Source organism: Electrophorus electricus, chromosome 15 (genome assembly GCF_041902795.1).
Source record: "Electrophorus electricus isolate QZ-2024a chromosome 15, ASM4190279v1, whole genome shotgun sequence".
NCBI lineage: Eukaryota > Metazoa > Chordata > Actinopteri > Gymnotiformes > Gymnotidae > Electrophorus > Electrophorus electricus.
In genome coordinates, this window is record NC_137511.1 from 17,531,663 (window position 1) to 17,542,995 (window position 11,333).

Consider the following 11,333-nt stretch of genomic DNA (forward strand, 5'->3'; position numbering starts at 1 on the left):
GTTGACCAATGATTTTGTGATGTCTCCTTCTTCTTTTTACGACACTGAACCCATCTTCATCCAAGAAGTGTTCATGATGCCTCACCATGAAGTCCGATTCATACATTCTCTATACACAGGGAAACTAGACTATGTTCATTTTGTAAATGACATTGCATGCCAGGCTTGTTTCATACTTATCAAATGGTAATCCTTAGGCTTTTTTAATATTTATCAGGTTGTGTTGCAGGACATGGTCAATTGTGGAAAAACTCTATTGATTCCTTCAAAATTCAAGTTGCCTTCAGCAACTTGCTATTGTTTTTCACACAGTCAAATTGCATTATTTTGAAGAACCATATCAACATTGAGAGTCTCCTGGTTTTGTGGGAATATATGTGTCCTTCCACCCTCATGTGGCAGTCTTTATATTCTACAAAAAGATCAATTTGTTATTGTAATCTTGCACTGGCATGTTTCCACTAATACTGTATAGTATTATGGAATACCCTATACACAGTATATTACTGTAAAGAAGACTTTTCCCAAAAATTACAATAATTTTACCTGATTACTTCTCTGAAGGTCCTGACTATGGAAGGCACTGAGAACCTACTTAAATGAGGCTGAACAGGTAGTCCGTCTTCCCTCATACTCAATCCATGAAAAAGAATATGGTCTATGACTGGTGCTATGATTTCTCCTGAGGTTTTGGCTCTTGGTCATGGTCTTCCTCATTGTATTCCTCCTCCCCAATCACCTCTGACCTGCACTCCTCTTCCTCTTCTGCCTTCCAGTGTTGAAATCACATATGCCATTTGTAGCTGACTTTGCTTTATAGCCTGTTTACTCATTGGGTTCAACACATGTTCTCAATTTTGAGTGGTGGTGTGTTAACGATGACAACAGTGTGTTAGTTGTCTTTAACTTGTGGGGTCTGTGTGAGTCATTCTGGGTCAAAGTTCACCAAACTGCTAAATTTGTTTTGTGAATGAGAGTGTGTTTAGGGTTTTGAAAAATGGATGATTCAGATTTGCAAATTGTGTCTAACCACATGAAAAGTGTTTAAAGCTTTACCAACTGTGTTTGATAATAATGAAGTTTTGAGAGTTTGACAGTGGTTTTGTTTTTGAAAAAGGGGGTGTACTGTTGTAGCAATTCAGAAAAACTAGTAGAAACTCAATCCACAGTCATACCGTTTTCTGTAGAACAGTCCATTTTAGTCATGCGGAAGTGAATAGATAAGTGTAAGTGTTTTGATGACAATAAAACATGGTCTTACATTTCCAGTAAGAACAATGTTTTTGTAATGAATGGGATTCAAACCAAACATTTCTTATCCAACATAGCAATTTGTCAAATTATCTGTTGCACTACTAGCTCAGTAATACACATATGCAGATTGTAATATCTGGATGTTGTGTAAGAAACGTGCTATTCAGATAAACTTAGCTTGCCTTACAGGTGTCACATTGGTTATTTTAAGTGTTGTACAAGCTTTCTGTGGATGTGGGTGTCATTACCAAGACAACAGGCACTAGTTGCTTCTCAGCAGGGGAGTGGGCTGCTGGGTGGCTGGTTTACAAAATGTTTCGTAGCTTTAATCATTCTGGTGTTAAAGGCTCTCATGTGGGTGTTATTGAAAACGACAAATTTTCGGTTTTGTTTTGACCTTGACATGAGTAGTAAATTATTTCATTCATCTTTATAACTGCGTAGACAATTAATCCAGCGTGTGTAGGGGGTAGTTACATATTAATGAAGTAGTATGAAATAAAAAAAAATAAAAAAAACGTCATGGTTCAATTGTGTCTTATAAAAATGAAGAATCAAAAAAGGCAGTGTGCTACATTAATGTAGGATGGTAATTTATTGTCAGATGTGCGCCCTCAGTGAACCACATTCTATTCCAGCAAGGGTAACTAAACTAGAAACCATGAAAGACACTCTATGACAAAGACAATGACCAACAAACAAGACCCCTGGGGAGGGGGGGGTTTATAACACTACAATCAGGGACAAACTAGGAACAGCTGGCGTGAAAGGGGAGGAGACAGGGAACCATGGAGACGAATGACAACCTGGAAGTGATTGGGTGCCATGACAATGGGGAATGCTCAGGTCTGCGGACGTGACACATGGGCTGAGGTTTGAAAGAACATGAGGTGAACACACTGATATTTTCCATAGGGAATAAAGCAGATAAAATACATTTTGTTACTAATCCCAGAAAAACATGCACGGCACTGTATAAGATATATTCAAATAAGGCTTCAGAAGAAAGACGAATGCCCATTATTAAATTCAAACGCATAAAGCCCGGAACCACGGGAGCTTTAATAAATGAAATAATTAGAGTACTCCCTTCACGGTCAGAGGACAGTGATTATATGACCTGCCTTTCATCCCAAAGCTCTCAAAAATACACTAAACAATAAACAAAGTTTATTTATGAAAAACATTTCATACGCATGTGCAGTTTAGGGTTCTTTACACAGACAATGAATAAAATAATTCAGCTTGAAATGAAATTCCCTTGAACATCTTGAATTGAAATCAATGTATAGAACTGATTAATAGATGTTCCAAATATATATTAGGTCAGAAGCAATCAAATAAGGAAACAAGGTACATGCAGTAAGATGCATGAGGTTTTGGATCTGACTTTAGGTCTGAGATGTTACATTTCCTCAATTAAGAAACATAAAGAAATGGCCTAGGATAACCTATAGTATGAAGTCAATACTTTATACATAATGTAGATGATGATGATAAACTAGCATCATAGAAGCACTTTGGAATTATTGTCATTATAATGATATGATTTGCTCACTGTGTGGCAGTAGTGTCCCGTTTGAAGTTCACAGCAGCATACTGAACACTGTCTCCCTCTGTGGTGTCTATAGGAAGCTTGGAAGGAGGGAGCGAGGACTCTTCCTGTCTGCAGTGGGGTATGAAATGAATGCTGGCATACTGAATTTCACCATCACCAGGTAATGAGGCTTTCTTTAAGGCGTCTGAGATCATGGCCTGGGCTGACATGGGATCACTCTGAGAGAAAACATTACCGTGGGAAATAAAGCATGTTTTTTTGTCAGAAGGCTATATAATTCTAAGTAGTAAACAATTAAAACCCCAACTTAAGTAGTTTTTCATTTAGATGGCACTATTGCATCATTTTGTGTTTTAAAATTCAATCTTATTTTATCGCTTAATATTTCATTTTATATCTTTAAATATATGTTAACTTTTATTTTAATATTCTACTTTTAATTTTAATACATTTTCTAACATTTTCCTATTGTTATACTGTGTGCACAATTATTAGGCAATAGAGTATTTCAACCATATGATTATTTTATGCATATTTTCCAACTCCAAGCTGTATACACTTGAATACTTATTGGATTTAAGCATATAAGGCGATGTTTATTTGTGAAATAAGGGAGGGTGTGGCCTAAGGAGATCAACACCCTATATCAAGTTGTGCATAATTATCATACAGCTTCTTTTCCTCAGGCAAAATGGGCCAAAAAAGAGATTTAACTGACTCTGAAAAGTCAAAAGTTGGAGTCTTTCAGAGGGATGCAGCACTCTTAAAATAGCTAAGATATTGGAGCATGATCACAGAACCATCAAACATTTTGTTGCAAATAGTTAACAGGGTCACAAGAAATCATGTTGAAAAAAAAAATTTAACTGCCAAAGATTTGAGTAAAATCAAATATAAGGCAGCCAGGAACCCATTATCCTCCTGTGCTGTCATATTTCAGAACTGCAACATACCTGGAGTGCCCAGAAGTACAAGTTGTTCAGTACTCAGAGACATGGCCAAGGTAAGGAAGGCTGAAACCTGACCACCACTGAACAAGCCACATAAGGTGAAGCGCCAAGATTTGGCCAAGAAATATCTGAAGACAGATTTTTCAAAGGATTTATGGACTGATGAGACGAGAGTGACTCGTGACAGACCAGATGGATGGGCCCATGGCTGGATCAGTAATCGGCACAGAGCTCCACGTTGACTCAGACACCAGCAAGATGGAGGTGGGGTACTGCTATGGGCAGGTATTGTTAAAGATGAGCTAGTTGCACCCTTTTGAAGATGGATTCAAAATCAACTCCCAAACCAACTTCCGGTTTTTAGAAGACACTTTATTCAAGCAGTGGTACAGGAAAAAGTCTTTATCTTTCAAGTATACCATGATTTTTATGTGGGACAATGCATCGAAGTACTCCACAGCATGACTAGCCAGTATGGAAGGCTTATGACTGTTATTAAAAAGAAGGGTGGCTATATTGATCACTGATTTTTTATTTTTTTTATGTCAGAAATGTTTATTTGTACATTTTGAGTTGTTTGTTTATTATTCTCACTTTAATGGATGAAAATAAACAAGTGAGATGGGAAACTTTCTGTTTTTCATTTAGTTGCATAATAATTCTGCACACTAATAGTTGTCCAATAATTATGTACATGCAGATACTCTCCTAAGAAAGCCCAAACTTCACTTTCCCTTCCTTAAATCTTCAGATTTGAAGTTTATTTACATTTTGGAGTGACCAAGAGCACTGTTGTTGTTCAATAATAAAATGCATCCTCAAAAATACAACTTGCCTAATAATTGTGCACACAGTGTATGTGGCAAAGTTCTTCCTGAGGTGATAGATCTCACGTTGTAATAAGCTTTTATCTTGTTTTACATTCTTTTACATCTGATAGGAAGCACTTTGATTTGCACTTTGAATCCTGTGTGTGAAAAGTACAAATAAACTTGCTTTACCTTGGCCTTGCCAAACTGAGCAGAGTGTTCTGATTGGCTCTGGTAAACCAGTATGAATGTAAATACAGCGGTCATGGACTGGCTTTATACTCCAGTTATGGCATTAATGGGCTGGAAAGGGTCTTAAACAGGCTTACCTGTTCACCTGCCCCAGTCCTCTTGTGGCCTTTAGCTGAGCTGGAGTTTCTCCTAATGAGTACACAATCAACAGCACAATATTCATACAGAACAAAAACAAGCATTTATTTGAATGCATCTTTAAAGATGGCAAACTGCAGTGTTTACCTACCACGCCCACAGAGTTCCTATAATGAGTACTAGAGCCAGAAAGACTGATGAAAATCAACATTATGATTTCATCCAGGCCTTTCTCCGGGCTTCCTGGACCATCTAATGTATTAATATCGATAATAATAGTTTGCAGCAAGGAAACGATAAAAATATTTGAATTTTGCATTTGAAAACCATATTACTACCAATTTCAACCTTCCACCTGTTCTGTAACAGCTCCTACCACACCTGAGCCATTAACACTCCTGAATATTTTTGTAAGCTGTAAATAATTGTGTGTAAATGTTGTTCTTATACCGATAATAATGATCAGGTTCAGAGGTCAGCTGGCAGGAAGTGCTACAGTTGAGGTTCACTGTCTTTCCACTCTGATCAGAGGTCATCCTCGCCTGCAGGTCTGGATGGAGACACAGTCTATTACAAGTTCATAGAAATATCCCAAATCACTAAGCATATTATAGCATTGTTGATATTTCCTACAACTGTTAGACTGATTGCTTCTGAAATTATATATTTCTCTGCTTTTGTTGTGATGCACAGGAGGTGATATTCCCCTGAGTCTGTGTTTCAGGCCTGTTATATAAGGAGTTGAACTGTTTGCTGTGGTCTTATTATCACTGACACGCCCTGTGTAGTCTACATCTGAACTTAAATTCTCTACGCTTTACTTTCTGAATGATCACATGTTCCATTTTAATGTGTCAGAACAATATATTATATACACTATATGACCACAATTATGTTGACACGACTGAATTATTCATGAGTTCAGGTGTTAAGGACACACCCTTTGCAAAAAGGTGTTCAAATTAAACACACAGCCATACAATCTCCATAGACACATCTGCTTCACACCACACTGACCCACCTGGACAAAGGGAAGGGTAATTATCTTAAAATGCTGTTTGTCGACTACAGTTCAGCATTTAACACCATCATCCCCTCCAGACTCACTACTAAGTAGGAGGATATAGGACTGCATCCATCCTTGTGTGACTGGATCACCAACTTCCTAACAGACAGACCACAATCAGTACGGGTGGGCAACTGTGTCTCATCCACTCTCACCCTCAACACCAAAGCTGCCCAGGGTTGTGTCCTAAGCTCTCTGTTCTACTCACTGTACACCTACGACTGCGTGGCCACTTCCAGCTCTAGGTTCATTGTCAAGTTCACTGATGATACCATCGTCGTGGGCCAGAGAATGACGAGAGGGCCTACCTGGAGGAGATTAAACATCTGGAGAACTGGTGCCAGGAAAATAATCTCCTCCTAAACGTCAGCAAGACAACGGAGCTGATTGTGGACTGCAGCAATAAGCAGGAGCAGCACTACTAACCTGTGAGGATCAATGGAACCACGGTGGAGAGAGTAGACAGTTTCAGGTACCTTGGATTTCACGTCTCGCAGGACCTGTCCCAACACACCCTGGCAAAGAAGGCTCGTCAGCATCTTTACCACCTCAAACGTCTAAAAGACTTCAGACTGCCCTCCAAAGTGCTGCGGAACTTCTACACCTGCACTATTGAGAGCATCCTCACAGGGAACATCACAGCCCGGTTTGGGAACAGCACCAAGAAGGACAGACAAGCACTACAGAGGGTGATGCGTTCAGCAGAGCACATCACTCATAAAGAACTTCCTGACTTGCAGAAAGGACATTGTGTATATATACATATTATACATATACTGTAGTTCCTGTATCTTTCCTCAGCTCAGAAGGAGCACCTACAAAAGCATTTCACTGCGAGTTATACCATGTTTGACTTTATACGTGACAAATAAAACTTGACAAACATAGGCAGTAGAATGGTTTGCACTGAAAAGCTCAGTTTCATAGTGAGCCTAGTGACAATATCATAGGATGCCACCTTTACCACAATTTCTGCCCTGGTACATCTGCCCCAGTCAACTCTACACACCATTCTTGTGGTGTCTAGGACCAAAACTAGCTAGACCATAAACCACAGAATCTCACAGACCGGAGCTTCTGATTGCTGAAGTGTGTAAAAACCACCCTCTGTCACATCACTCACCACAAAGTCCCAAACTGCTTCTGGTAGCAACATCAGTGCAAAAACAACATTGGGAGCTTGTCCTTTATCTAAAATGTACATTCTAATCGCACACATTGACCTTGAATCACATACAAAATATAAGCAGACTGCAATTTATAATTTAAAAAACCTTGCCTTTTCTAAAATATTTATTTGGAAAGAGACATGTTTACACATTGACAAATTCTTAGCTTGCAAAAGACTATTATCAGTAACCTATAACTAGGCATTCATTTGGATGGGCAGATTAGAGTAGGGTTTGAGTTTGAGTCGAGGTTAGAGCAAGGTTTGACTTTGAGCCATATCTGTGAGCCATATTTGTGAATGCAACATTAGTGTATTAAATGTAGAAGTTCCAAACAGAACCCCTCCCCCCACCAAAAAAATAAATCAAAAACAGTGAAGAGTGAAATCCTACCTGGAAGATACAGCAGAATGGTTAGTGGTAGAATTCCACATTTACATCCATTTCTGCCTGACCTGATTTCAGAAACATAAATTCAAGAATAATTTCTACAATTTTATTGCATAATCAATGTTTTACACAATTTTAACAAATGCAAACTTGCGGCTGTTTCGATGTAATTTCTTCATACTTCTTTATGCTCTTTTCTATAATAGTAGTATAATAGTGAGGCCCTTCCTTCAGGTTAACCAGAAGCGCCAAGAGGCGGTCGTTTGATCACTGTGACGTCTCACTATAAGTGCTGATGCCAGTCACTTGACTGCAGCGAACCCCATTAAATTCATTAAATTGTTTTCCCTGTATCAAATTCCAGAGGCCCCCTTTCATGACTTCCCCTAGAATTGTACTTTTTATATAAATTATTATCCTTAAATTGTTAAAGTAATTCCTGTGCAAGCCAGTTTAAATCGTTTTCCCCCTTATCTGAGTGAAATTGCCGTCATCGCCTGTATTTCAAAGCTGTAATTCTCTTTTCTGCCAGAGGGTGTCGAAAAAGGTTCACTTGTAAATAAATCTTTATTTGAAATCAATAAAGAACAACACTTTTAGAAACGAAATTAATCAAATAAAGGTCCAAATGTGTCTGTGTAATGAAAAAAAGGGTTTTTTTCCCACAAATGTCCCACATTACATAGTTTTATAAATAAAGATTTAAATATAGAAATGAAATTAATCAAATAAAGTTCAAACTGAGTGTGTCATGCTTTGCCTAATAAATGCTTAACAGTTTGCATGAATTCTGCGATTGGTATTTATCATATTAACACTTCGTGGCAGGAAATTTCTCAATCCCAAGGACATAACCCCTCCTTCTTTCCAAGGATCAGAGGGCCATCAGCCACCATTTATTATGTGAATGCATATATTATGTAAAATAATTGGGTATAAATCGGTGATTTTTGGCATGTTTTCAATTACTTTTTCCCATAATTTCCTTTTTTTTTTTTTGAGTGAACTTGGATGCACAAAGAACAATTTCATATCTTCTCTCCTTTTCAACATTTATATTGTACTAGTACATGCTTTTAAAAAATCGCTAACAAGGCGTGGTGTCGTTTGATTCAGTACATGTCCAATAAACCTGATAAATTTGGTATTAAATTCCGTGTGGCTGCTCATGCTGAAACAAAATATATGCTGAACACAATTCCCTCCTATCTAGGGGTGTATGGCAGCAGAGCGGCTGGTCAACGGTTATCAGAAAACACTGTGTTGCATTTAAACATGGAACCTTTGCTGTGGAAAGTACGAGATGTAACGTCAGACAATTTCTTCACCCCATTGTACTGGCAAGCAACCTTTGGGTGAACACAACCACCATTTTTGGGACACTGCTGACACCTGAGATACCCCATGTACACAGGACAGTCTGAATCACTTTCCACCAAGCTGCTGAGGGCAGGAAAATAACAGATGATTTATCGAGGAAAACCTAAAACCAAATGTATGCATCCCGAGCATGACGCTTCGGACAGTTTCAACTGATAATGGTGCAAAGAAGCTGCCTGAAACAACACCACTAAATGTGGCGTTGATGATATAGATTGAAAGGCTGAATTCGGTAAAGGGATGCTGTTACGATTAGTCCCTCCTATCCTCCGTGTTCCGTGTTTTCCCTGTCTTGTGTATTTTAGTACCATGCTGTAGTTTCGTTTTCTCCGTTTGATTTTCTACACCTGTCCCTAATTAAGTTCGTTTTATTTAAACCCTGTTGTGTGCCCTGTGTCTTGGCTGCTTGTTGTTTATTTGAATCGGTGCGTGTGTTCATTGTGGTTGTTAGGTTCGATGGTTTTTTTGAAAGCCCGTCTCTGTATACCCGTAAGTTTGTGCTTCGTGTATCCTAGCGTTTGTATTTCTTAGCCCCGAGTTTTCTCTCATCTTTGTTATAGCCTGTTTGCCTTCGTGTGTTTGTTTGTTGGACCATGCATCCTCGAAAGCTCCGTATTAGCTCAATGACCCTGCACTACTCTCACAACGACTCTAGATTTGCCCTAAATAATTCTCGCTCTTCTCCCACATGCATCCGCCTCCTTACAGCTCACCGTTACAGAGGCACCCACCATTGGCCTGTATTGGTGTTTTTACAACCTGCTAGACCTGGTTGTAATTAATGCACATATTTTGCATAAACAGCTCATGAAGATTAACAAATTTATTCTTGATCTGGTGAAGGAGCTGAAACATACAATGGCTGTGCTAAATGTTTGTATATATAGCTATATTTAGAATGTAATATGGAAAAATAAGGAAAACCTCCTTTAAGAAAGCATTTGAAAGATGAGCCTAAATGGAATAGTGTTGATCATTTTACTTGCATGCTGTTACAAAGGTTTCACACTCTTCTTCCTGGAAGGAAGTGACGTGTGTGTGTGTGTGTGTGTGTGTGTGTGTGTGTGTGTGTGTGTGTGTATATATACACACACTGTTGCAACAGATATAGTATTGTAAGTCTAAGTTGGGTCTTTCTTCTGTGTTCAGAAATAATTAAACTTTTCCCATCAGTTTCCATTACCTCACTCTGATGTCTGATATAGATGTACTATTTCTACTTCTGGTCATTCTAGATGTTTAAGTAAACTATCACAAAGTATATTCCAAAACTGCTTGAGCCATACTGTTACTACATTTTAACAGAACTATGGGATAGACTGTTGCGTTTTCTAGTAATAATTGTGTTCAAAGTTGGCCCACAGTTGTTTGTTTTTGTTTGTTTTTCCCTGTTCTCTTTTTTTTTCCTATATGTCCAGTCTGTTTGGCCTCACTATTGTTCACCCAGATCTAGTTTTGATTTCTGCATTCTGTAGTGGTGCTTCACCAGTTCTGGGCATACACTCTGGAGATGCAGGCGATGAGGTGTAGCAGGCTCCTCAGGTTGCTGTAGCTTGTCACTTTTTCCTCACAGAAATCAGGTGTTAGCAGTTCTGCCATACAGTACCAAAGGGTGCATCCACCAGATAAGATCACATTAGAATGGTGTACAGTTCCTGACACCTTGGAGTCTGTAGTCCAAACTTCACTTACAAGATGTAGCTGACTCTTTCTGATTCTGTGGTGCTTACTAAAGATCTGCACATCTGACTTCCTTTTCTCCCATTCTTTAAAGTGGACAGGAAATGTCAGATATGGATGGACATCTTCCCATAAGAAGCTGGGCAGGACTATATCCCTTGTATAAAGGTGTAGACCTATAGGCCGGTATTGCTAGGTATGAAACTTTCTTTTTAAAAAAGTTCAGGGTTTACACAAAGCATTACACTGAGCAAAGGTTTAAGATCTTTTTCCACCATAAAATGTTTTCCCAGTAGAAAATCTGGAAAACAGATCACATACCTCACAGATGTATATGCAGACCTGAAGATCCAGTAGAATACTGGTGGGAAAAATCAGCAGTTTATCTGCATCTGTATATCTGTGTTTGTCAGCAACATCAGTGAAAGCATATTTTTTGTAAGGTTGGGAGGACATTATCAGTAAGAGAAGTCGTGTCAACCCTAGCACTGCAAAACAAATAATTTCCTTAAATAAAAATCGTGAAAAATGAAGATGGAATTGTTGTCCCAACTTGAAGTTACTTGACCACAATCACAGTGTCATATGTATCTTTTAAGGTGACCCTTTCAATCATGAGCCACCCAACATATAGCCTATTTTTAATAAATACATTAACAACTGATTCCTCCGGTCAGTACGTTAATGTTGAAAAAGACACACTTTCTTTATTTTCTTCACTTGTATTTTTTATAATGAGTAAAATGA